Below are 27,531 nucleotides of genomic sequence, written 5' to 3'. Positions count from 1 at the left end.
TCTTTTGAAAAGTAAAAATCTGACTGTCCATTTTCGCAAGCGGCAAAACATAAAGATTTAAAAGCAAACCCCAACCTTGAAGGTTTATTTTTAAAATTTACCAGGCCAGAGAGAATGACTTTTCACCCATTCATCTTAACCAGGGTTTAAAACAGGAGCGTTTCTATGTATGGTTACAAATAAACATTTGACTATATTCTAGGAATTACACAAAACTTACAGCTCCTGTCTAATTAATACAAATTATAAATAAATGCAAGTATATTTCCCTACAGATTAAGTTAATTGCGTTGGTGGCTGCTTCTGCATCTGGCAAGAGTCCCAGCAGTGTTGGTCAAATAGAAAGACCACAAGTCCAGTGCTCAGAGATAGCTGAGTTGGAATAATCTCTGGACCACTAAGCATTAAGCACCTACCATCATGTCTGATCCACAGTGGTACCCACTAAGTTTAAGTCTCCCACCTTTAACTTCCTCCTCCCTTTGGGTTTCCTCCTCACTCCATCTCTCTCTCCAAGGAGGATGTTTATTTTTGTGTTTGTTTGTTTGTTTTTGAGGCAGGGTCTCACTCTGTCGCCCAGGCTGGAGTGCAGTGGCCCTATCATGGCTCACTGCAGCCTCAACCTCCCCAAGCTCAGGTGATCCTCCCACCTCAGCCTAAAGGGTATCTGGGACTATGGGCATACACCACCATGCCTGGCTAATTTTTCATATTTTTTGTAGAGGTGGGGTTTTGTCATGTTGCCCAGGCTGGTCTTGAACTTCTGGGTTCAAGCAATCCACCTGCCTCAGACTCCCAAAGTACTAGGATTACAGGTGTGAACCACTGAACCTGGCCAGAATATGTGTTAGGTTCCTTCCCCCAACCACCCCCACCTGGCCTTGGCTATTTCACAGTGCATACTTGAAGGCAAGGCTCAAGAAATTGTAAAGAGCTCAGAGAAGGGCTTCAAGGCTCAGTGGGAATCCCAAGTCTTACACTACACAGCACCTCCAGAAGCCAATTTGTCCAGCACATGCTCGCAGAAAATGAAATACAACAAGATAATGTCCCGCACAACGTCTGCCACTTTTCCCCTTCTCTGCCTGCCTTCCCCAACCACCTGGGATTTGCCCAATCAGGCACCTGCTTAGTTGACCCTATGTGGGAACCTTCTCAGGGTCCTCCCTCCACTCCCTCATCTCCCGGAACAGGAAGGACTCCAGAAAGCAGTTAAATAGACTGGCAGGAAGAGGAGGCTCTGCCTCATGATAGAGCACCCAAACCAGGGGCTGCTTTCCTGCTCCAGACTTGCCCAGCGGTTAGGAGCACACAGATTACCGAGTCACCTCATAAATTGTTTCAGATGAGATTTTCTTTCCTGTTAATGTACCACAGCAGGAGGAAGGGGTCTGGGGAAGGATGTTGAGTTAAGAGAGACAGGGTTGAAAGGAGAGGGCTCAGAGGAGCTGGAGGGAGCATAAAGGGATAGGATTTAGACGCCTGGTCTGTTGTGGCAATCAATTTCAGCCGTAATAATAAGATAACGCAGAGGGGAAAAAGCAGACGTGCCAGAAGTGATAAAATAGAAATGAATTCTCATTACCTTGCTGATGAGAGGGCCACAGCTGCTGCCACTGCCTCACTGCTTGGCAAGGGGGCATCTCATCCCAGTGTTTATCATGTGAGTCTGGGCAAAGAAGAGGAGGAGAAACATGCACAACAGTGTTTCACTGCAGAGCAGGGAAACTCAGCCATGCAATGACTAGCGATCTCAGAGGCACTGGTAAGTCACTTGCAACCTGCACCCCTATCAGCAAGCCCCTACTTTTGGCTGCTGGAAGGAGTGGCTTGGTTCACCCAGCCGAACCATTTGAGCCCAGTTCTCCAGCAGAAACACACGTAACTCATTGTTCTCTTGCATGGCTTCCAATTCTCCAGCAGAAACACATGTAATCTCCAAATGCCTGAGTGGAAAGGGTGCAGGCAATGAATCGGTACAATGAATGCCCTGGACGTAAGCTTGTGTCTGGAACTGGTGGTGACCACAGAAGCCATGGCACATTGCAGCAGGCAGCCCAGAAGAGTCCTTGTTGTCCCACAGACCATACTGCTCAGCAAGGTTTAGGGAAAGATACATTTCACCTTTGGTACCCAATACCCTTGTCATTCAGAACCTCTCCATGAACTGGTTCCAACCCACTGCATTCACTTTGTCAAGCTCTCTGCCAGATTCTAGCCTTATTGGACTACTAACCATTCCCAGAACACGCCTGTGCTTCCTGCATGGGTGGGTTTCCACATCCCCCTCTGTCTACTCTGCCCTTTCTTCCACTTTTGTAGTCTGAGTGTTATCATTCTTAAAGACATAGGTGCCATGGTTGGAAATGATTTTTCCATTATGTAAATCTCCTTTATAGCTGATTTATATAATTTTATTAACTTTACTATTTCCTATATTGGACCAGAGTTATTTGCACAGTTATTTGTACAATCTAATCTGAACCATTAGACTTCAGAGACCTAAGCATTTCCGTCTAGTGCAGTGATTAGTAGAGAACTCTCCACGTGGGAGGTGCTCACCGTCCTATTTTTGTTTGTTTTGTTTTTGATGTGTGAATGAGAAGATGAAAGAGGAAGGTTCGTGGCTTTTCCTCCCCCATAGTCATTGCTGAGATTTCTTTCCATACTCTTCCTCAGCCCTCCGTGGATCCTCGGAATGTCAGCCGTTGTTGATTCCAGACTTGCTGACAGGCTCAGCCTGCGGCCCTTCCGGTTCTAGCTGGTGCTTCCTTCCATGAGTTCCTGGGTGAAGCATGTGCTGGCAGGAAATATTAATGTCCTGACACCCAGTATTGTACCTTAAAATGGACACTAGACCCTGTTTGCATGTATATTTCAACAGTTTGACTCCCTTTAGAGCAGGCCCACTTTCCCGCCGACCCTGACCCTTTGGACACATCCTTGTTATGCAAGGCTTCTTCCCTCCTTGCACCAACATTGGTTTTACCTATAATAAGGGCCACCTGCTCTGTGAATCTGGGTCAGGTGTGGAATAAATCTGTGTCTAAGATGTTATCCCTTTCAGGTTGTGCACTGCCGAGTACATATCCAGCGGTTGTCCAGGTCTCTCAGGATGGATACATGGCAATGACAGTTTTATCTGAGGAACAAATGTTGGACCAGCAAAGAGACAAAGAGGCTGTTATGGACCAAATGGGTGAGTCTTCCAAAATTCATATCCTGAAATTCCAGTGCTCAGTGTGATGATGTCAGTAGATGGTGTGTCGGGAAGGTAATTAGGTAATGAGGTGGAGTCCTCATAAATCAGATTAGTGCCCTAATAAGAAAAGAGCCAAGAGAGAGCTTTCTTCTCTCTGTTTCCACCATGTGAGGATACAAGAAAGTCTACAAACCAGGAAGAGGGCTCTTACCAGAACCCAACCGTGCTGGAACAGGCGGTCAGAGTTCCCAGCCTCCAGAACTGTGAGAATTGAATGTCTGTTATTTAAGATACATAGTCTGCGGTATTTTTTTTTTTCTGTAGCAGCCTGAACTAAGACAGAAGGCCACTTGCTTGCAGACACTGAAGGTCTTCCTAATACATCTTTCTGAACATGTGGTTCACATCTAGCTGGCAGTACTTTAGTTTTCAGCTGGTGCCTGGGAGAGAAATTAAACACTATGGAACATGTACAGATAACTACTTCCCTTTCAATTGTCTTTAATCTTTCTAACTATAACAAAGGGAAATAATTTGGTGCTGGACATGAATGTAATCAGACACTGACTAATATTGCCTTTTAACAAAAATAGAGTAAGCTTGAGATCTGCAGCCTTTGAGATCAGCACTGTCTGGTCAGAACTTGATAATAATGGATACTTTTATAGTCTTGACTTATATGATTACCTTTCATTTAAAGAAGGCAATTTGGTTTTCCACTAATGTGCCAATGATAACAAGAATTAACATTTCTTGAATGTTCATCATTTATAGGACACTAATGTGTTTATCATGTTTGGCTCTAATCTTCGTGGCAATCCTTTTAGTTGGGTGCTATTATTATTCCTTTTACAGATGAGAAAACTGAGGCATAGAGAGGCAAAGTAAGTTATCTGAGATCACATAGCTAGTAAGTAATGGAAATGGGATTTGAACCCAGTGTGTGCTCTTAGTCGCTATTATTGTTTCTGGCAATGATATAAAATGCCTTTTTGGAAAAAAGTTATTTAAGTAAAAATAAATGTTAAAGAAATTTAAATATCAAATAAATATTACATAATAATGAATAATCCTGAGGGCAGAATATAAACACTTGAACTTTGGGAAGGTCAGAATTAGAATTATTCCATTGTGGTCTGCACAGTGCCTCTTCTTCAGCTTGTAACAACTCAGATAAGAGAAGAGACTGAGCAGGAACTGGGTGGCCAGCTGTCCAGATTTCCTTTACAAGGTAGACTGGGTGAGATCTTTCTGAACCTTGTATGGGGTAGTGGAAGCTTGTGGGCTCTGAAGTAAACCAGACTTGGCCATAGACCCTAATTTTTCTACTGTGAACCTTGAGCAATTTCCTGGGTCTTTTTTTAATTTCAACTTTCTAATCTGCAAGCGTGGAAAAAAAATCACACATCAGAGGGTTATTTTGGCAGAATAGGGTAACATACATAAAACCACTAGTAGAAGGCGTAGCCTAAATGAGACTTCTAACAAGGATCTGTTTCTCACCCATGAATTTGTTTTTTATTGTGACAGATGCCAAGATGTGCTCAGAGATACTGGTGGGACCAGATTCACAGTGTCAGAAATATTTCTGATCTGGGAATTTAAAATATGTGTGAATATTACTATTTAGTCTTCAACTGTTAATAAACCACTAGATCCTACCCAAACCCCATCCCATTTCCAATAGTAGACTCTTAATATATTTGGAAGGGTCTTTGGGTAGAATCCTACATTTTGAAGATATACAAAAGTCATATTCCTTGCAGCACTAGCAATGATGAATGTGTCCACCTTACATACAGAGGATGGTAGAAAGACTCAAGGGCCACCTGCAGCAAAATTTGAAAAATATTTTCCATCACCACCTGAAGAGCTTCTCTTTTTCTCTCTTTCTTAAAAAAAAAGTTTATAAGAATTGATCTTATATAATTTCAGTAAATATTGAACAATAAAAAATAAGTATTTTATTGCTGGGAAAGGAGAGAGAGTCTGTCCTGCAGAAACTTTGTTTAATTGAGGAGAATAAAAAGTAACCATGCAAAGAGTAAACTCGACTTAAAAAAAATAGGCTGCTACTGTTCAGTGCCTACAACCATGCCTGGTGTGCAGCAGAAAGTCAATATTTGCTGAATGAATGAATGAATAAATGAATGAATCTTAAGGTCAGAACTAAGCCTGGTATACAGAAGAAATTCGGTATTTGCTGAATTTAATGAATGAATCTTAAGGTCAGAACTATGCCTGATGTACAGCAGAAATTCAGTATTTGCTGAATGAGTGAATGAATAAATGAACGAATGAATCTTGAGGTCAGAAAATTTGCTTATTGTTGCAGTGTGAACATTAACTTGCTTCCGCTGGTCACACCTTCATGCTCACTCAGTATCCTGTACCTCTCAGCTCCTTTCTTTGCTGACATTTTTGCTGTCTTCATTAAACTGAAGGCCCTTTAATAGGGAATGTGTTTTTCATGTCTATATGTCCTAGAGCCTGGCATGGAGAAGACACTTAATAAAAGTCTGTTGAATTCATTTTGATAGGAACCCCATTTCCTGGCATGATTTCCTTCTAAATCTGGTATGTCATGCACAAGAAACATGGGGTGGGAGCACCCCATGCTTACAGATCCCACTAAAGTGACTATCCAGCATAGGTATGAAATAAAATGATTGCGGTCATTTTAATAAAACTTCAGTTTTTCCCTCTGGTTATTTTGCAACCAGCTCTGTCTGGTTATATTGTCCTTTATCGGTGTATAAATCAGTTTCAGTAAGTTCATACATTTTGCATTATGTGTCACAAGAATTTGGCCTTGACTTGAAAACACCGGTTGTGTTGTTTAAAATCCAGACCAAAAACTTCTACCCAGGTCAGGTTTGAATCTGTCTTTCTCATAATGACATCCTTAGTTGTATGCATTTTTGTTAAATTTAAACAAAACTTCTTATGAATGGCTCATGTATTTATACCAAACTAAATTTGTAACTGAGGAAGAAAATATGACATTATGATCTCATCATCTGGTGGAAATATTTCCAAGAAAGAGGAAGACAGTAAGAGATGGAAGCCAACTAGAGGGAATTAACCTCGACTATGTCTGAGCTTCTCTGCTGGGGCCTTTACATATGTGGAAGCTTAATACCCACTACAACACTACAAGGCTGTGTTATTAGCCCCTTTCACGTAGGAGAAAGCTGCGTTCCAAAAGAGATTTTGGTCAGCCCATGATTATGCAAAAGTGACAGAGCTCAGGATTTTAAAACCACTACTGAGTTCTTAAAAGCTAAAGGTCTTTCCATTGGTAAGTAAAAACAGGGCAGGGAAAACCAAACTGATTTAGCTGTCTCTGTAGAAAATGGATTATGAGGAGAACATCTTCCATGAATATCCACAGAAATAACTCTCATTATTGGGGGAACCCACTGAGCGTGTCCATCTTCATGTGCTCTGATGAGACCAGGGCATCTGAGGATAGTCTGAAATGAGGAAGACTCAGGCAGACTGTGGTGAGTGTTTAGAATATAAGTAATTTCAAAGGAGTCGTTTATTATTGTTTGGTTTGACCTGGTAATTTTGCTAAAAAATATGTGAAAATTAACTGAAATGAAAAGCATGAATTAACATTGCAGAAACACACTTGCACATACTTTTAAATGCTACAATGCTTCTTTTGCTTTTTTTTGCAGTAAGTGCAAACTTCTCTTCACAGCTTGCAAGGACTTTTCACTTCCTGGCCTCAATTCCCCTTCAGCTCCTTCTCTTCTGCAGCATATGTTCAGCTAAACAGCTTGACTTGCAGTCCATCCAATCCTCTTTCTGTGTGTGTCTCTCTTTGAGAACAGCTTTATTGAGGTATAATTTATAATAAAGCACACATATTTAAAACAGACAATTTGATAAGTTTTGACATCTGTATACCCCTGTGAAACCGCCACAGAGCGTGAACATACCAATTATCCTGAAAAGTCTCCTCCTGTTCCATGTTCTTGCCTCCTGTCTGTCCTTCTTCCCCACACCGAGAAACCACTGGTCTGCTCCTGTCACTATGGATTAGTTTGAGTTTCCTAGAGTTTTATATAAATTATACATCTGCACACCTTCTTTGTCTGGCTCCTTTCACTCAGCATAATTAGTTTTGGATTCATCCGTGTCGTTTTGTGTATCAGTGTATCAACTGTTTTTATTGCTGATAGTATTCCCTTGTATGGATATGCTATTATTTATTAATCTATTCCCCAGCTGCTTTCACTTCTTGGAAATTACAGATGAGGCTGCTTAGGAACATTTATTTACATGTCTCTGCATCGACACATGCTTTCATTTCTCTTGACTCAACACATAGGAGTGGATTCACTGGATCATACGGTAGATGTGTATATATTAATATTCAACTATTTTTTCTGGCTTAAAGAACAGAAATGTATTGTCTCAGTTTTGGAGGCTAAAAGTTTAAAGACCAAGGTGTCAGGAGGATTGATTCCTTCTGAGGGCTCTGAGTGAGAATCTGTTCTTGCCTCTTTTCTGTCTTGTGGTTTGCTTGCAATTGTTGTCATTTTTTGGCCTGTAGAAGAATCGTCCCTATTTCTACCTTCATCTTCACATGGCTTGCTCCCTCTGGTGTGTCCACCTGTTTTCTTTTTTATAAAGACACCAGTCATGTTGGATTAGGGACCCACTCTATTCCAGCGTGATCTCATCTTATGTTTTTGACGTTTTAAGAAGCTGCCAGACTGTTTTCCAGAGTGGTTGTACCATTCTTTATTCTCAGCAGCAGTGTACAAGATTTCTAGGTCCTCCACAACCTTGCCAAGTTAACATATGATATAGTCAATCATTTTCTAAAATTTTAGCTATTCTGATAGTGGCGTATTGATATCATATTGTGTGTTTCATTTGCATTTTCCTAATGATGAATTGTGTTTCATGCACTTATTTACTGCCTATTTCCTTTTGGTGACGTACCTTTTCAAATGTTTTGTTCATTTATTCATTAGGTTGTTTATTTCTTATAATTGAGTTGTAGGAATTCTTTACATATTCTAGATGCCAGTTTTTTATTAGATATACAATTAGAAAATATTTTTCTCATTCTGTAACTTATCTTTCATTTTCTTAGCAGGGTCTTGTGAAGAATATAAGTTTTTAATTTTGATGGAATCTGAATTATCAATTATCTCCAAAACAATACGGAGGTTTAGGATTCCTCTCTGGATAGCAAACACATGAACCATCAGGGCTGACTACCTGTGTGATACAGAGCTCCTAAAAAATATTTGTAAAGAATTGCCAGATGTCTAGTGAATGTGGCCACAACTGTGAGGAATATATGGACTCAAAAGGGGATATAGTCCAAATTTTAGTAGTTTTTGCTATACCCACTTGTATGAGCCAGTCTTCTCAGTGCTGCGTTCAGTGCCTTCACATTGGTAGTTGGAAATTAGCCATGATGAAAATATCCACACCATAGAAACCAGCTAAAGTCACAGCTCTCCCCACAGAGAGTCAATTGTTAAACATTTGCCATCATACCACTGACTACATTTTAAATATTTCTTGACAATGACAGTTTTAAGAATGACAGCCTCAGGATCACCTGCCCACATTGAGCTGAGCTCTGTATTGCAGGACAGCTGACACCTTCAGCCTGTGTTGTCCAGGCTTCTGTGTCAGTGAAATTCTGGCTTGATTTGGTCATTTGTAGATACTGAAGAGAGATTGGGGTAGCCAATAGAAGGGAGGGCAAATATTTCTACCCCCTTGTTTCTGTCTGTGTCCCTTGCAGTGTCTACATCTCTTCTTTGGTTTCAGCTTCTGACAATGAGACCTGCCGTTGAGCCAGCTTCTGTAAGATAATCCTAGTCTTCTAGCTGTAGCATCACCACTCCCACCCTGAATTCCCTCTGGTCTGAGGCAGTGTTAACTGCTGCTATTCTAATGTCTGAATTGCTGACTACCTTCTGTTAGGCTTCTAAGTTGGTTCATCACCTGTGCAAATTCTGCATTAAATTCATTCTGCTTAAATTCCACGTGGCATCTGAGTCCTGGTTAGGTCCTGACTAATACAGTGCTTGAGTAATTGGCCAAAGTTCACAGAGCAATGAGTTGAACTTAGATTTGAAGCCTTATGTTTGACTGTGGAAACTGTGCTATATACAATACTATGACACTTCCTTCTAATCTTGTTCTGGTTTTCAGATTCTCTATTCAGGCTGCCCTCCATGGCCTACTAACAATGAATAATTAAAACTCTAGGAATCCTAGGTAAGGCCTTCAGGCAAAGGTCCTGGAGAAATGTCCTCATTGACATCCACATGGAAAGCTTTCAGTTATTCATCTCTGCTTCGAATTGGCAAACAAAGAAGATTAGATGAACTTTCCAAAGCTCTTTTGCTGTAGGAGTATATAATCTTGCTGTGTCTAAAAGCAGTGCTATTTTATGTTTTTGGCCACAAAACATAAAATGTTAATGTGGCGTATAATAAAACATAATAAAATACCTGACCTATTATAAGCTCACGGTCCTCTGTTACATTTGTGATTGAAATAGAGCTGTGTCATACAATTACCAGGGAATAAGAAAACATTATAGACACATGCACTTGGTCACCATTACCCTGTTTTTCTGATCCCTTGTAATTCTCCCTTCTTAGCTTTTTTTGTGGTCAAAGTCACGCCCAGTTTTCTTGTCTATCCTGTTGACAAGTGCAGACTGTACCACTGTCCCCAGTTTCGCCAAATCCCTAATAGTTGTCATCTGCTTTGTTTTCTCCCATCAGGTGCTCTGGTAATCAATATAAAGACAGTTCCCTGAGAAACTGGGTTTTAAATTCCTGCTATGAAACTTCTGTGTATATCCCAGTGACAAATTTGACTTTTCCTTCTATTTTTGTTTCTACATGGCTTTTTGGAGGTTCAGAACGGGAGGGTTGTTGTTGAGCCAGTGGGTGGAAATATTGTTCTCAACCAAAAACAAAAACAAAACAACAACAACAACAAAAACATTTTAGGGATTAGGCACTGGTACCATCCATCCTGCATTAGAAGATTTCATGGAAGAACCGTATTTCGCACCGGTACCATCCATCCTGCATTAGAAGATTTCATGGAAGAACCGTATTTCGCACCGGTACCATCCATCCTGCATTAGCAGATTTCATGGAAGAACCATATTTCGCAAGGTACTGTTTTCCCTTTCATAGCGTTTGCCACGAATCCATTTTATTTATTCATTTATTCTTTGTTGTTTCCCTTCATACTGTTAACTCCATGAGGGAAGAGTATATTTTCTCCACCTCTGTATGTAGGAGAATGTCTGGCATACTAGGAAGGCCAGAGATATTTGTTGCTTGAACAAAAATAAATGCATAAGTTGGATGAACAGATGGCTGCAGGTCAAACATTATACAATATTGAACACCTTCTCTCTGTGCACTTCTGAGCCTTCCCATCCTTTCCTCAGACAGGAATGAGAAGCAAGTCCTCCGTATAGTTTGATCTCTGCCATACCAAGCCACGTTGCTTCTGACTTTTATTTGAGAGTCCTTATGGTCTATGAATTCTAGGTAAAATGAAATCTGGAAAAAGAAGGTTGTTTATATATTTTAGAGGTATACAGAAAAAGGAAAATATTCTGTATTTGGAATAAACAATGACAGCAAGGACAGTAGTATCACATTCGCCCTGAGTTTAAATCAATTCTTTATCACTTATAAGCTGTGTTACATAAGACAAGACTTTTAGCTTCTCTAACTTCCATTCCTTTTCTCACATGTGAAATGTCAGTGATAATTGTAACTACTTTTACTAATTCATGCATTCTGAGGGATTTAAAAGTGGCGTGTTTTCACTCCCAAATGACCCCTTTTCCAGGCGTGTTCTCACTCCCAAATGACCCCTTTTTTTCTCACCTTTTTCTCTTCTATCACAAAAGCTCCAATTTTTTAATACATTGCCCTCACCCAACTTAAAGAAAATAAGTCTTTCAAGTGTCACTTTCCTTCAATGATGGGAGTGACTGGTGATCGATTCATGTCCTTCCCAGGGTAATTTATATATTATATATTTAAATTGGGCAAAGAGATACAATTTCCATGGTGGAACTTCAGGCTGAGTTATAAACTCATTGGGAAGTTGTTTGTGTCCGGGGTGCATACACACAGTATCTCAAATTAAATCACAAAGAACTGCCTTTCTCGTCTGTACCTAAGGCCAAGTCTGCTCAGTTGATCAACCTCTGAACATGTGGTGTATAGCACTCATCAAAGGTGCTATTGATATGATCTGATACATATTGTAAATGTCTCCTAAATAGATAAAACACAGTGCATGTGATATGAGCTCACAGTAAATAATAACCCATGTCCTTTATAGGGCACAGTGTTCCCATTGTCCAGTCTGGCTTCTTGGAAAGAAAACTTGAAGAAAGTTATGACTGGTAAAGAAAGTAAAGTAATCTAAGGTTAGACTGTGGGCCTCAGATGACAGCTGGGGACAGAGCTATTCCAAGAAAGGATTATTCATAGATTAATAATTCATTTAGGATTCCAATTGTAACACCTCAGATAATTTATTCAAGTTTATGTAATTTAAGATCCAGAAAGAACATTATTAATTACATTGTTTACAATTGTCTAGACTTTGTTGTGGTATCACATTCACCCTCCAATCTAAGTGACTTAATAACATAAGCTGTTTTTTCTTTAAATAAAGCAATTTTTGTTTATATTTAAAGTATATGACATGCTGTGTTAAGTTACACATATACTACAGTGGAAAAAATTCATATGTCCATTATCTCATACATTTACCCATCACTGCCCTCCATGTCAAAAGCAGCAATAATCTAGTCACTTAGCAAAAATCCAACACAATATGCTGTTATTAACTATGGTCCTCATGTTATAAGTTAGATTTTTCAGCTTGTTTATTCTATATATTTGCTGCCTTTCATCCTTGAACTTCCTCTCCAAATTTTCTCCTCCAACTGTGGCCCTGGTCTTGATTCTCTATATTCTCTATCTATATATATTTGATCTTTTTTTCCCCTTTCCTTTTTTTTTTTTTAAGATATCACATAAAAATGAGGTCATACAATATTTTTATTTCTATGATTTGCTTATTTAAATTAGCACAATGTCCTCCAGGTCTGTTCATGTTGGGGCAAATGTCAGGATCTCTACCCTTTTTAAGGCTGAATAATATTCTATTGTGTATCTGTACCATAGTTTCTTTATTCATTCATTAACTGATAGACAGCCAGCTTGTTTCCGTATCTTGACTATTGTGAATTTTGGTGCACTGTGGATAAGTTTATGAGATGGTGATTTCATTTCCTTTGGATATATACCCAGAAGAGGAATTGCTGAAATGTAGGTAGTTCTACTCTTATTTTTTTTTAGAAATCTCCAGACTGTTTTCTGTTGGCCACACCAAGCTACATTTCCAACAGTGTGCAAGGGTTCCCTTTTCTCTACACCCTTGCCAAAATTCATTATCTGTTCTTTTTTTGATAATAGCTATTCTAACAGATGTGATGTTGTAGCTCATGGTGGTTTTGATTTGCATTTCTCTGATAGTGATATTGAAACCCTTTTCATGTACACATTGGCCATTTTTATGACATTTTTAGAGAAATATATGTTCAAGTTCATTGTCCACTTTTTAATCAGGTTGTATGGTTTCTTAATATTGAGTTGTATGAGTTTTGCAAATATTGTTTTCCAATAGATAGGTTGCCTTTTCATTTCATTCTGTACTTTTCTGTGCAGAAGCTTTTTAGTTTGATGTAGTCCCATGTATTTATTTTTGCTTTTATAGCCGGAGCTTTTGGTGTGGTAGCCAGGACATCATTGCCAAGGCCAAGACATCATTGTCAAGGAGATTTTCCCTTATGTTTTCTTCAAGGAGTTTTACGGTTTCTGGTTTTATGTTTAAGTCTTTTATTCAGTTTGAGTTGAGTTTTATGTATAGTGTAAGAGAAAGGTTCCATTTACTTCTTTGCACGTTAAAAATCTAGTTTTTCCAGCATCATTTGTTGAAAAGACTATGTTTTCCTCATTGTGTCTTTTTGTGCCCTTATCAAAAATTAATTGGCCATATATGTTTAAATGTACTTCTGGGATCTCTGTTCTCTTCCGTGGGCTAATGTCTATTTTTACTACTGTTTTGATTATCATAGCTTTGTGATATAATTTTAATTAGGAAGTGTGATGTCTTAAACTTTGTTTTGTTTCTTTTTTCCTTCAGAATTTCATTAGCCATTTGGAGTCTTTTGTGATTTCATATGAAATTAGAATTTTTTTTTCTATTTCAGTGAAGACTATTGGAATTTTGATAGGTATTGCATGGAATCAATATGTTATTTCAGGTGCTACAGACATTTTAACAATATTCTTCCAATACAGAAGCATGGAATATATTTTCATTTATGTTTGTCCTCTTCAATTTATTTCATCAGTATTTTCTGGTTTTCAGTCACGTCCTTGGTTAAATTTATTCCTAAGTATTTTATTTTTTGGGTGCTATTTTAAATGGGATTGTTTTTCTTGATTTGTTTGGGTGACATTGTCATATGTATGTAGAAATACCATGGATTTTTGTATGTTGACTTTATATTCTGCAACTTTACTGAATTCACTTATCAGATCTAACATGACAGTTTTTTGGTGGAAGCTTTGGGGTTTTCTAGATATAGGATCGTGTCATACTATCTGAGAAAGATAATTTTACCTCTTTCTGTTTCAGATGTCTTTTATTTCTTTTTCTTGTGTAATTACTCTTGATGGTATTTCAGTACTCTGTGGAATAGATGTTCAAGAATGGGCCTTCTTGTCTTGTGTCAGACCTTATAGGACAAGCTTTCAGTTTTCTTCATGACTATCATGTTGGCTGTGAGTTTTTCCTAAATGGTCTATATTATGTTAACAAACTGTTTTGGTCTATTTAGTGTCACAATAAAGGAATACCTAAGGCTGGGTAATTTATGAAGAACAAGGTTTATTTGTCTCATGGGTCTGCAGGCTGTACAAGAAGCATGGTGCCAGCATCTGCATCTGGTGAGGGCCTCAAATTGTTCCCAATCATGGTAGAAGGAGAAGGGGAGCCAGTGCATGCACAGATGACATGGAGACAGAGGAAACGAGAGAAGGGGGAGATGCCAGACTCTTTATTATAATAACCACCTCTCAGGGGAACTTACAGAATGAGAACTCATTTACTCCCCTCCCCAAAGGAGGACATAAATATGTTTTTGAGGACTCTGCCCCAGTGACCAAAACACCTCCCATTAGGACCCCACCTCCAAATTGGAGTCGAATTCGGCATGAGGTTTGGGGGACAAACATCCAAACTATAGCAGAAACTATCTATACCCAACGTGTTAAGAGTTTGCACCAAGAGAGTATGGGGAGCTTTGTCATATGTTTTTCTAAATCAATTTGATATCATCATTTGATTTATGTCTTTCAGTCTATTAATGTGACTGATTTATGTATGTTAAGTCAGTCTTGCATAAAAGAGCTGCATCCTACTTGATCATGATGTATAATCTTTTTTAATGTGTTGTTGAATTCAATTTGCTAATTTTTTATTGAGAACTTTTACAACAATGTTCATAAGAGATATTGGCCTGCAGTTTTCTTTTCTTCTGGCACCTTTGTCTGGTCCTAAAATATCAAGGTGATTTGTTTCTCACAAAATGTATTAGAAAGTATTCCTTGTGACTTTATTTTTTGAAAGAGTTTAAGAAGTATTGATATTAATTATTTTTTGAAAGTTTGGTAGAAGTCAGCTGTAACGCCATCTGGTCCTGGGTTTTTCTTTGTTTGAAGGTTTTTAAATTACTGCTTCAATCTGCTTGTTATTCATCTGTTCTGGCTTAAGATTTATTTCTTACTATGTTATTACCTATTGTGGATTAGCAGACCTCTGTTCCATGTAGTCACCCAGAAACCCAGGCAAACATATTCAAAATGCACAGCTTTGCCTTGGAAGTGACAGATGTCACCTGTACTCATGGATCACCTCCCAGAATTAGTTCCATGGCCTTCTTAACTACAAGGGGGGCGAGTAACAAGGAGGATTGAACCAGCTATTAATTGTAGTATCTTCCTTAGATATCAGCTAACTTATGTTTTTTAACCCATTTTGGACCATGAACTCATGATATGTCTGATGAAAATTATGGACCAACTACACAGAAAAATTTAGATGACTATATACTACTTTTTCATAGAATTTCATTGAGTTTACGGATGCCACTACATCTCAGCCAGGAGGTCACTACCAGAAGTGTGGTGGAGCTGACTTATAGTGGACTGCAGGAGTCATTTGTAAAATTGTTAAGAATTTTGCAAGACAATTGATGTGTTGTTAGCTTGAAATGGCCACAGTAGGAATACTGACACAATGGAAATTGGCAAATGCTACCAAGTCAGCTCTGCCTGGTGTTTCTTTTTCTGGAAAATTGGTTGCTAAACATTTCCCATAACACCAATGCCACTAGTGGCCTCCACTTGTTTGCATCTAAGCAACTCCTCCTCTTGATCAAAGATCTCAAATACAGGTCTCCTTCATCTATTCTGTTTGACTGATAAGCAATTTCTTGGAGCACCATCTTGGGAAGGAAACTGAGATATGAAAGCGTACTAGCATCAGATAGCAATATCTGACATAGATGTTAGAGTCCAGGGTGGCAGCAAACGCTATAATTCTTTCTTTTTTAAAACAATGGCCTCATTATACATGCAGAGACACTATAGGATTAAATAAAATGCTCAGTAGGATTAAATGACATGATCTGCTTAAGCTCAATTAACATTGTCAACAACTCTGGATTTCTATACTGTACCCAACCCTGTCTCTGAATTAGCATTAAACAACTGCAGCAGCCTGACCTGACCATTGGTCACCCAAGAGACAGTGGTTTGAGATGGTTATCACTCCTCTACTGGTTTGATTATCTTGGCCTTTGAAGATCATAGCTTTCTCTATGGGTGTGCATTTTCTCTAGCACCATTTAGCTGAGAAGCATTGAGGCAAGTCCTTTTCTGGAAGAAGAGATTGTGTTTGATATAACCTGGACATCTGAGATTTCCACCTGAACTGGAGAGTAGATTTGAAGGTCGAAGAACAGGCCCAAATGGTTCTTTAAATTAGTAAGCACCTGTTGGCATGGCAACCTCTTGGCACTAGCCAACAAATTAGGGGTGATCCATTTTATCACCTCTGCACTTTAAATTGATTAAATACATTAACCTTGAGTGTTTGCATTTTTCTAATGCAGAATTATAAAACACACACACAAAGATTGAAGTTAAAAGAAGAATTTTAGCTAGAGACCTGGCTAAGGCAGTGCTCTGCACATGGCTCCCAGATTATCTAAAATGAGGCAGCCATGGATGCTTCTTATGTGTGGCAACGTGACTCCCAAAGTAGTTAACAAACCAGTAGGAGCAACCCCCCTCATACATTGGGGTACACATGTGCCAGCCATTCTGGGTGCCCAATTGAGGGCACACTAAATTAGGCTCCTTCCACTCTTTACCTACTGTGCTCCTAATGGAGCTATGACCATCAGAACATAGAAGAAAGAGCCATAAAGGTATTGTTGCGTTGATTAATGATAGTCGTTGATAAAATGTCAAGTCATTACTGCTTGAACAACACAGGACGCAGTACATGCCTGCCCTTCAGCAGCTCATCATCCTCATCACCTGTGGATGATGTCCTTGTTCCACATGCAGAGAGATGGTGAAATTGTGATCCACTCTGGTCCCCAGAATCCCAGTCTCCCTGCAACAGATGGCGCATGTCCCAGACAAAGAGGATCTTGCTAACCCTCTTATTTTACATCCTAAAAGGAGCAAGAATGGGAGAGTTTAAGAATGGTGTTGCTGGCCGGGCGCGGTGGCTCAAGCCTGTAATCCCAGCACTTTGGGAGGCTGAGGCGGGTGGATCACGAGGTCAAGAGATCGAGACCATCCTGTTCAACATGGTGAAACCCCGTCTCTACTAAAAATACAAAAAATTAGCTGGGCATGGTGGCGCGCGCCTGTAATCCCAGCTACTCGGGAGGCTGAGGCAGGAGAATTGCCTGAACCCAGGAGGCGGAGGTTGCGGTGAGCCGAGATCGCGCCATTGTACTCCAGCCTGAGTAACAAGAGCGAAACTCCGTCTCAAAAAAAAAAAAAAGAATGGTGTTGCAATGCCTTCGTTCTTCAGAAAAATCAGATCCACAGAGGGGAAGTAGTCTGCCCAAGAATGCACAGCCACTTTATTTTACAAGTCACTGCAAAGACCCAGTTTTCCCAGCTTCTAGACCAGTGTGCTAATCAGTGGCATTTTAAACAGAGTTGAAATTATCTAAAATTTTGTTGGAAAAAAAATGGCACAATTATGCCAATTTTCATACTACTCATTTACAATCAAATAATCACTTTGTTTATAAGAAATGTGTTTTTCTTTTTCCTGATGATTTCTGTTTGTTATTGTTGATTCGACTGCTCTGCATTTATGTTTTTGACTTGGCTGTCTTTTTCTTTAATATTCCGGTTTCTGCTAGTCATTACCATGAAAGAAATTAGGACAGAGACTGAAAGAATAATTAACAGCAAATACACATTCATGCTTAGGGTATTTTTATTTTTCAAGGAATTTTCCACACTCATTTCCTCTGTTCATTTTCAAAGCAACTTTGTGAGGCAGATTGACTATTGTGATGTGACCCATTTTAGAGTTCAGCTAAGTGAGCACAGAAAGTTAAGTGGCATTACAGCATCACACAAGCCTTTAGTGACAAAGTGATGACTTGGACCAGTTTTCATGGCTTGTAGTCCGATGTTCTTTCTGTGATATAAAGGAATAATATCTGCTCTAATATCTGAGTTATACCTGCCAGCCTAAATATTTCAATGCAGGGCCCCAGAAGAGGTCATTAAAGTCATAATTACAATAATAATAAAATCCCTTTTGTTATTTAGAAATACATTTCTAAACTTCACCTTCTACTTATTTGGGGCATTTTCAACCTTGGGCTCGAAGCTAAAAATCTGTCAATATGTGTCAGAGTTCACATTCAAAATCATGGAACTTTTTTTTCCATAGAAGTTTATCTCCAGCTCTCATTCCTAATATGACTATAATAATTCTGTGCACATTTCTAATCAGTTGCTAAACATAGAGCAGATTAGGATTGAGTGGAGGATGGGAGTAGGAATAGGTGGATAGAGTGATTACACTGGGGCAATGACTTTGCGATAACCATGAAAAGTGATAGCTGGGAAGGTAACAGCAAGGGGGAGAATTTTTTAAATTTGGGAAGAAAGCAAAGCTGAAAGAAGGTAGTTGCTCTCCAAATACCTAGTAGCCTGGTTCCGTTTTGTGAACCTTGTTAGGTCCTCCAATCTTACAGATAACCCCAAGCCATTAAGAGCAGTTTCATTTAAGTTCATTAAGATTAAGAAAATGCAGGGAGATAGATTGTCACACATCGTAGAAATGTTTTAATCCCACATGCTCAAGACTAATCCAAAACAAATATGTTGTGTGTGTGTGTGTGTATTTAATACACACACTCTCTTGAGTTTTATGGAGTGTAAGCAAATAAAATCAGTGTGTCTTTTGCTGTTGCTGCTTTTTAATTAGGAAGGAGAGGGATAAACTTCTGTTACCTGGAATTGTCCCCTATGTGGAAAACATCCTTTGCCTGTAATGGCAGATAAATAAGGCATTAGTATCTGTTCTCTTCTGTGTTCTCAAAGACTACCTCGTCTCCCAATATACAAGGAGATGGAACCAGAGAGCCTGGGAACTTTGCCCTCCTGTCAAAACGGGAACCATTACTGTCACAGTGCACGCATCTGGTGCTTCCTGCCCAAATACAGATTGGTCATGGTCTGTGGTATTTCCCAGAGCAGAGGATGACTTTGCCGGCTGGTCCTGGAAGAGAAGAGACCCTGGAGACTAGAGGCATGGGCAGAAGGAAGGAGTGGTCCAGAGGGTCACTGCATGACAGCCGAGCCTTTTAGGAGGCTGGCAGCCGTCAGGGCAATTCGGAAAGTGCAGTCCTGAGGTTGACTGCCACAAACCGTGGCTTCCCACTTGGGCTTGCTCAAAACGGGACTCACTGGGTATTTTTTCCTCTTCTGCTTGCTGTTTGTGGTTGCATTAACCTCAACATGCCTACCTCCAGCAACCCTGTTTCTGGGATTATTAACCGCCAGTGGCCACTCAGGATTCTCCAGTAACTACACTAGCTGCAGTCACCGCAGAGCTTTGCAAGTCCAGTTTCTTCTTGGTCCTCCAGGTTGTTCCCAGACAGTATGTAGTAGAAGAGACTGATCCTGATGATGCTCCCTAACGCTGCCTTCACCTCGCAGCCCAAACGATGTCCTAAGTCCTTGGTGCTCTATGATTTTTTTTATATAACAGCATTTAAAATTATCTTATCGTTTGTATACTTCTTTACTGTTTCCCTCTTCCTCCACTGGGAGAGAAGCTGTCTGTTCTGTTCATTGCTGCATCCCTGTGCAGAACACTGCTTAGGGCACAGAAGGTGCTTAGTTAGCGCATGCAGGAAAATGATAAATGAATAAATGGATACGTTAGGATTACTTTTGTTTTGCTCATCAAATTTCTTTTAATTAACATTTGTAGAGTACAAGACATTGAGGATGTCACTGTGAGTCACAGGGAGGCTAAGGGACTGTCCCAGTTCATACAGCTTCATTGCCATGGGCAGGGTCATTTTAGGAAGACAGAAACAACTATATGATACAAGAAGTTCTGGTAACGTTAGTGGCATGCGTGGGAACCTCTTGTCTTTAGTGAACACTCTTTGTAGTTCTTCATCTGTGCACAGGTCTTTGATGGAACAACAGAAGAGACAGGGCTCATCCAACTGATCCAAGGACCTGAGAGATCCAGGACCTGCCTCAACAAAGAGGTGAGAATGGGATGTAAGGAGTCAGTGCTAGTGGCCTAAAGAACCACCTAACAGGGAAAGCTGAACGTATGGACATTCTGGGGTCTTCTGTCACCCAGAAGTACAGGGCAAGAAAACTTCAGGCCAATATCCATAATGAACATAGTTGCAAAAATCTTCAATAAAATACAGCAAACCAACTGCAACAGCACATCAAAAAAGCTTATCTACCACGATCAAGTAGGCTTCATCCCAGGAATGCAAGGCTGGTTCAACATATGCAAGTCTATAAACGTAATTCACCACATAAACAGAACCAAAGACAAAAAAACACATAATTATCTCAATAGATGCAGAGAAGGTCTTTGACAAAATTCAGCAGCCCTTTATGCTAAAAACTCTCAATAAACTAGGTATTGGCAGAACATACCTCTAAATAATAAAAGCTATTTGCAACAAACCCACAGCCAATATCATACTGAATGGGCAAAAACTGGAAGCATTCCCTTTGAAATCTGGCACTAGACAAGGATACCCTCTCTCACCACTCCTGTTCAATATAGTATTGGAAGTTCTAGCCAGAGCAAACAGGCAAGAAAAAGAAATAAAGGGTATTCAATTAGGAAAGGAGGAAGTCAAATTGTCTCTATTTGCAGATGACATGATTGTATATTTAGAAGACCCTATCGTCTCAGCCCAAAATCTCCTGAAACTGATAAGCAACTTCAGCAAAGTCTCAGGATACAAAATCAATGTGCAAAAATCACAAGCATTCTTATACACCAATAACAGACTTAAAGAGAGCCAAATCACGAACTAACTGCCATTCACAATTGCTACAAAGAGAATAAAATACTTAGGAATACAACTAACAAACGATGCAAAGGACCTCTTCAAGAACTACAAACCACTGCCCAATGAAGTAAGAGAGGACACAAACAGATGGGAAAACATTCCATGCTCATGGTTAGGAAGACTCAATATTGAGTCTTTACTGCCCAAAGTAATTTACAGATTCAACGCTATCCCCATCAAGCTACCAATGATCTTCTTCACAGACCTGGAAAAAACCACTTTAAACTTCGTATGGAACCAAAAGAGAGCCCTCATAGCCAAGTCAATTCTAAGCAAAAAGAACAAAGCTGGAGGTGTCACACTACCTGACATCAAACTATACTACAAGGCTACAGTAATCAAAACAGCATGGTACTGGCACCAAAACAGAGAAATAGACCAATGGAATAGGACAGAGGCCTCAGAGGCAACATCATACATCTACAACAATCTGATCTTTGACAAACCTGATAAAAACAAGCAATGGGGAAAGGATTCCCTCTTTAATAAGTGGTATTGAGAAAACTGGTTAGCCACGTGCAGAAAGCAGAAACTGGACCCCTTCCTGACACCTTACACTAAAATTAACTCCAGATGGATTAAAGACTTAAACATAAGACCTAATACCATAAAAACCCTAGAAGAAAATCTAGGCAAAACCATTCAGGACATAGGCATAGGCAAGGACTTCATGACTAAAACACCAAAAGCATTGGCAACAAAAGCCAAAATAGACAAATGGTACATAATCAAACTCCAGAGCTCCTGCACGGTGAAAGAAACAGTCAATAGAGTGAATTGGCAACCAACAAAAAGGGAAAAAATTTTTGCAATCTACCCATCTGACAAACGGCTAATATCCAGAATCTACAAAGAACTAAAACAGATTTACAAGAAAAAAACAAACAAACCCATTCAAAAGTGGGCAAAGGATATGAACAGACACTTTACAAAAGAAGACATATATGAGGCCAACAAACATATGAAAAAAATGCTCATCATCACTGGTCATTAGAGAAATGCAAATCAAAACTACATTGAGATACCATCTCACACCATTTAGAATGGCGATCATTAAAAAATCTGTAGACAACAGATGCTGGAGAGGATGTGAAGAAATAGGAACACTTTTACACTGTTGGTGGGAGTGTAAATTAGTTCAACCATTGTGGAAGACAGTGTGGCGATTCCTCAAGGACCTAGAAATAGAAATTCCATTTGACCCAGCAATCCCATTACTGGGTATATATCCAAAGGATTATAAGTCTTTCTATTATAAGGACACATGCACACGAATGTTCATTGCAGCACTGTTTACAATAGCAAAGACTTGGAACCAACCCAAATGCTCAACAATGATGGACTGGACAGGGAAAATGTGGCACATATACACCATGGAATATTATGCAGCCATCAAAAACAATGAGTTTGTGTCTTTTGTAGGGACATGGATGAACCTGGAAACCATCACTCTCAGCAAACTCACACAAGAACAGGAAATCAAACACCACATGTTCTCACTCATAGGTGTTGAATGATGAGAACACATGGACACAGAGAGGGGAGCATCACACACTGGGGTCTGTAGGGGGGAACTAGGGGAGGGACAGTGGGGGTGGGGAGTTGGGGAGGGATAACATGGGGAGAAATGCCAGATATTGGTGATGGGGAGGAAGGCAGGAAACCACATTGCCATGTATCTAACTATGTAACAATATTGCATGTTCTTCACATGTACCTCAAAACCTAAAATGCAATAAAATATATATTTTTTAAAAAAGTCGACATCAAATTAAAATGTAACTTGAAAAAAAAATGTTCTTCTATAACATGGAAACTTCTTTGGTTTTGAGGGACTCTTAAACTCTTAGAATTTACTTGGACTCAACTCAAATGTCCAGCAATGATAGACTGAATAAAGAAAATGTGCCACGTTTACACTATGAAATACTATGCAGCCATAAAAAAGGTTCATTTCATGTCCTTTGCAGGGACATGGATGAAGGTGGAAATCATCATTTTCAGCAAACTAACACAGGAACAGAAAACCAAACACTGCATGTTCTTGCTCATAAGTGGGAGTTGAACAATGAGAACACATGGACACAGGAAGGGGAACATTACACACTGGGGCCTGTTGGGGGATGGGGAGCTAGGGGAGGGATAGCATTAGGAGAAATGCCTAATGTAGACGATGGGTTGATGAGTGCGGCAAACCACCATGGCCCGTGTATACCTATGTGAACAAACTGCACGTTCTGCACAGGTATCTCAGAACTTAAAGTATAACAACAACAAAAAAAGGATCTTAGGAGATGAACCAAAAAGAAAAAGGCTAAGAAAGCTTAGGGAAAAAATCAAGAATATTTCCTGTACATCCAGATATTAGGCCAATTCTCTTTCTCATAAGGTTTAGCATTTGATGAGTTATTACCAGGTGCTGAGTAACTAATTCATTTAATTTTCACAATAACCCTAGAGAAAAAGCAAACAACATTATCATCTTCATATAGAAATAGGCTAATTGTGGTTGGTTATCTTGTCCAATTTCTCACTGCAGAACACTTGTCTGACTGTCTGTTGTGTCTAAACATGAAATTGTGTTGCTTCCTTTAGTTCACTTTAATGTCTGAGAAAAGATGAGGTTGCAGTGAGCCAAGATTGCACCATTGCACTTCAGCCTGGGCAACAAGAGCAAAACTCTGTCAAGCAAGAAGGAGGGAAGGAAGGGAGCGAGGGAGGGAGGGAAGGAGGGAAGGAGGGAGGGAAGGTGGCAAGGAGGGAAGGAAGGAAGGAGAGAAGAAAAAAGGAAAGAAGGAAAGAAAGAAAAGAAAGACAGGAAGAAAGGAGAAAGAAAGAAGAAAGGAAGGAAGGAAACAGGAATTGGTAATGGATTCTAAGAATCCCTGAAGAAAAATTGAGCAGCCAAGAGGAATCTACACTACTCTGTTTCCGGAATGCTATAAATGAGGAATAATGGAAAGATTGAGGGTCATGAAATCCTTGCCTAAGCCAATGACTAGAATGATTTTTCCAGTGTTATGCAGTTTCAGATCTAAGGTTTAAGTCTGTACTCCATCTTGAGTTGATTTTTGTATAAGGTGAGAGATGAGGATCCAGTTCCATTCTCCTACATGTGGCTAGCCAATTATTCCAGCACCATTTGTTGAAAAGGGTGTCATTTTCCCACTTTATGTTTTCATTTGCTTTGTGGAAGATCAGCCAGCTGTAAGTATTTGTGTTTATTTCTGGATTCTTTATTCCACTCCACCAGTCTGGATTTCATGACTAAGAACCAAAAAGAAAGTGCAACAAAACCAAAGGTGAATAGCTGGGGCCAAATTAAACAAAAGAGCTTTTGCACAGAAAAAGGACCAGCCAGCAGAGTAAACAGACAACCCACAGAGGGGGAGAAAATCCTCACAATCTATATATCTGACGAGGGATTGATATCCGGAATCTACAACAAACTCAAACAAATCAGTAAGAAAAAAGTAAACAATCCCATCAAAAAGTGGGCTAAGCACATGAATAGACAATATTCAGAGGAAGATAAAGAAATGGAAGTAAACATGTAAAAAATGCTCAACATCACTAATGATCAGGGAATGCAAATCAAAACCACAGTGCAATACCACCTTAATCCCGCGAGAATGGGCACAATAAGAAAATAAAATAAAACAGATGTTGGCATGGATGTGGTGGACAGGGAACACTTCTACACTGCTGGTGGGAATGTAAACTAATACAGCCGCTATGGAAAACAGTGCAGAGATACCTTAAAGAACTGAAAGTAGAACTACCATCTGATCCAGCAATCCCACTACTGGATATCCACCCAGAGGAAAAGAAGTCATTATTCTAAAAAGGTATCTGCACACATATGTTAGTAGCAGCACAGTTCACAATAGCAAAATTATGGAACTAACCCAAATGCTCATCAATCAATGAGTGAATGAAGAAACGGTGGTATGTATATACCATGGAATACTACTCAACCATAAAAGGGAATGAATCAACAGCATTTGCAGTGACCTGGCTGAGACTGAAGACTATTATTCTAAGTGAAGTCATTCAGGAATGGAAAATCAAACATTGTATGTTCTCACTGATGTGTTGGAGCTAAGTTATGAGGATGCAAAGGCAGAAGAATGATACAATGGAGTTTGGGGATTTTAGGGGAAGAATGGGAGGGGGCGAGGGATAAAAGATAACAAATACGGTACAGTGTATACTTCTAGGGTGATGGATGCACCACAGTCTCACAGATCACCACTAAAGAACTTAGACATGTAACCAAATACCACCTGTACCCCAATAACTTACAGAAAAATAAAATGAAATGAAATAAAGATGGAGGGGAATCACAGAGGTAACAGGTACACATGAAATTGACTTCCATAGTCGTATTTTCCACTCAGCTTTTGGTAAAGCTGCCTGATGACAATCTGGTATTTATGAGTGTGCCTCCCCTAAGAAAAACCCAAAACTAAGATATTCTTAGGGTTAAAGGGTCTATTGGCACACCCCCAGCCCCCATGAAATGATTTTACTATACAGATGTAAAACTATGACCAGGAATTTTCACTGTTTACTCTAATATAAAAGTACCCTGGAAAGGTTAAGATGAACCAACCGCACAACTGAATACTTCTTAATTGCAATCAGTTGAGACCTGTGAATCAATCTATTATGGATATCATTTTTAAACACATGCTATATACCAGGCATGATATTAAATATTTCATGTATTTATTAACTTTATTCCATGAAGCAGTCTACAAGGAGTTTATTATTCATATTTTACAAATAATGAAAATGGCTGTAAAGGCTGGGGATGGTGGCTTATGCCTGTAATGCCAGTACTTTGGAGGCTGAAGCAGGAGGTTTGCTTGAGCCCAGAAGAATTATTTGGGCCTGAGAAATCAAAGCTGAAGTGATCACTAGGTCCAGCGGTGATTGTGCCACTGTATTTCAGCCTAAGCAACAGAGCAAGACTCTGTCTCAAAAATGAAAAAAAAAAAAAAAAAAGGTGGCTCAGAAAAACCTGTTGGTTTTGCCAAGACCAGATTGCAAAGCCAAGACCCAGGATGCCTGCCTCCACAGTTTCTTCCACTATACTTCTCACAGCTGGTATCAGTGTCAATATCGTTAGCAAAGTCCTCTTAGCAGACAAGTCATTAGGCTGTTGAGAGGGTATATGGACAATGGAGAAAGCTGTGATTGAGGGATTAAGGGAACCACGAGGAAGTAGTGCATAAAGTTTTAGAGGAGAGGGTACAAGGAAGTGGAAAGGTGGGAAAATGGAAGACTTCTAAGACCAATTTCCATCTTCCATTATTGGCTTTCTTTTTCTGTGCAGAGTCTCCTGTGAAACCTAAGGTAGGAGCACACTGCAACCAGGAATCTCTATGAACATGAAAAAGAATAATATTGCCTCTTCTGAGCACAGTGGCTGAAACAGAATTACTGACTAAAATTCAAAGCGATAAGTGAGCCTACCTTGGCAATGCTTTTGAGATTTCCCTTTCATCTTTGAACACTAGAGCTGGGCATTATCAACTTCCAGTTCTTTTCCAGATGTTTTCCTTGGATCTTAGGGGACCACAGAAGACAAAATTGGAGGCCGAAGGGCAATGCTCAGGCCGTAATGCCACCTAAGCATCAACCAAAACAGATCTTAGTTTATATTTTATTAGGAAATCATTTGGAAAAAGTAGTTATTCTCTTTAGAAAATAAAAAAATAAAGAAGGAACAAAGTTACTTTTACAGTTTATGGGAGAGCAGTGTTAGGCTCAAACAAGCTGTAAATACTTAAAAATGTATGTATTAGGTTGACTTGAATGTGAGAGTGAAGTTTAGACAATAGATCTTTATATACCCACATCAGTGCTAATTCCACGTATTAAAAGTTTATTTTTCAGTATTTAAAATACTTATTAAAATTTAAAATAATCTTTTCCAGTATTCCATAAAATATTAAAATTGGCTTTCTACAGAATCCCTAAACAATGACACTTCACGTCATACTGCAAATCTGCAGACACGGTTTTTGAACAATTGAAGCTGGCTTCTTGGAAATGACCTGAACTCATACAGTATTTTGACTGTAATTGATTGAGACTCATCCTGCTGCTGAATGAATTTGTTCAATCCTCTCATTTTCAGAGGATCTGTTAGCAAAATCATTCTTTCTCTTGTTCATTGTTTTTCACATTGTATATGCTTCTTTGATTTATTCTATCCCAGGCAAAGGGACAGATTAATGCTTCTACCTAGGCTGTTCTCATTGGCTGCTTTGGGATATCATAAAGGACACCCTAAGGACCAATTTGGATCATGCATGTTTGAACTAATTTAAAATGCCACTATTATTGCATTTAGTTATTATTTTTATTGAGGTATAATATGCAAACAGCAAAGTTCACAGATTTTACTGTACAGCTCAATAAACGTTTACATATAAATGCAATTATGTAACCAACAACCCAGATAAAAATAAGATCATCCCCAGCACCCAGAAGGTTTTCAGTGCTGCTTCAGAGTCAGTAACTGCCCTCTGCTATGATGTAA

Source organism: Aotus nancymaae, unplaced genomic scaffold (assembly GCF_030222135.1).
Source record: "Aotus nancymaae isolate 86718 unplaced genomic scaffold, 86718_ANA_hifiasm-v0.15.2.pri h1tg000014l, whole genome shotgun sequence".
NCBI lineage: Eukaryota > Metazoa > Chordata > Mammalia > Primates > Aotidae > Aotus > Aotus nancymaae.
Note: the sequence above shows the minus strand (reverse complement) of the source record.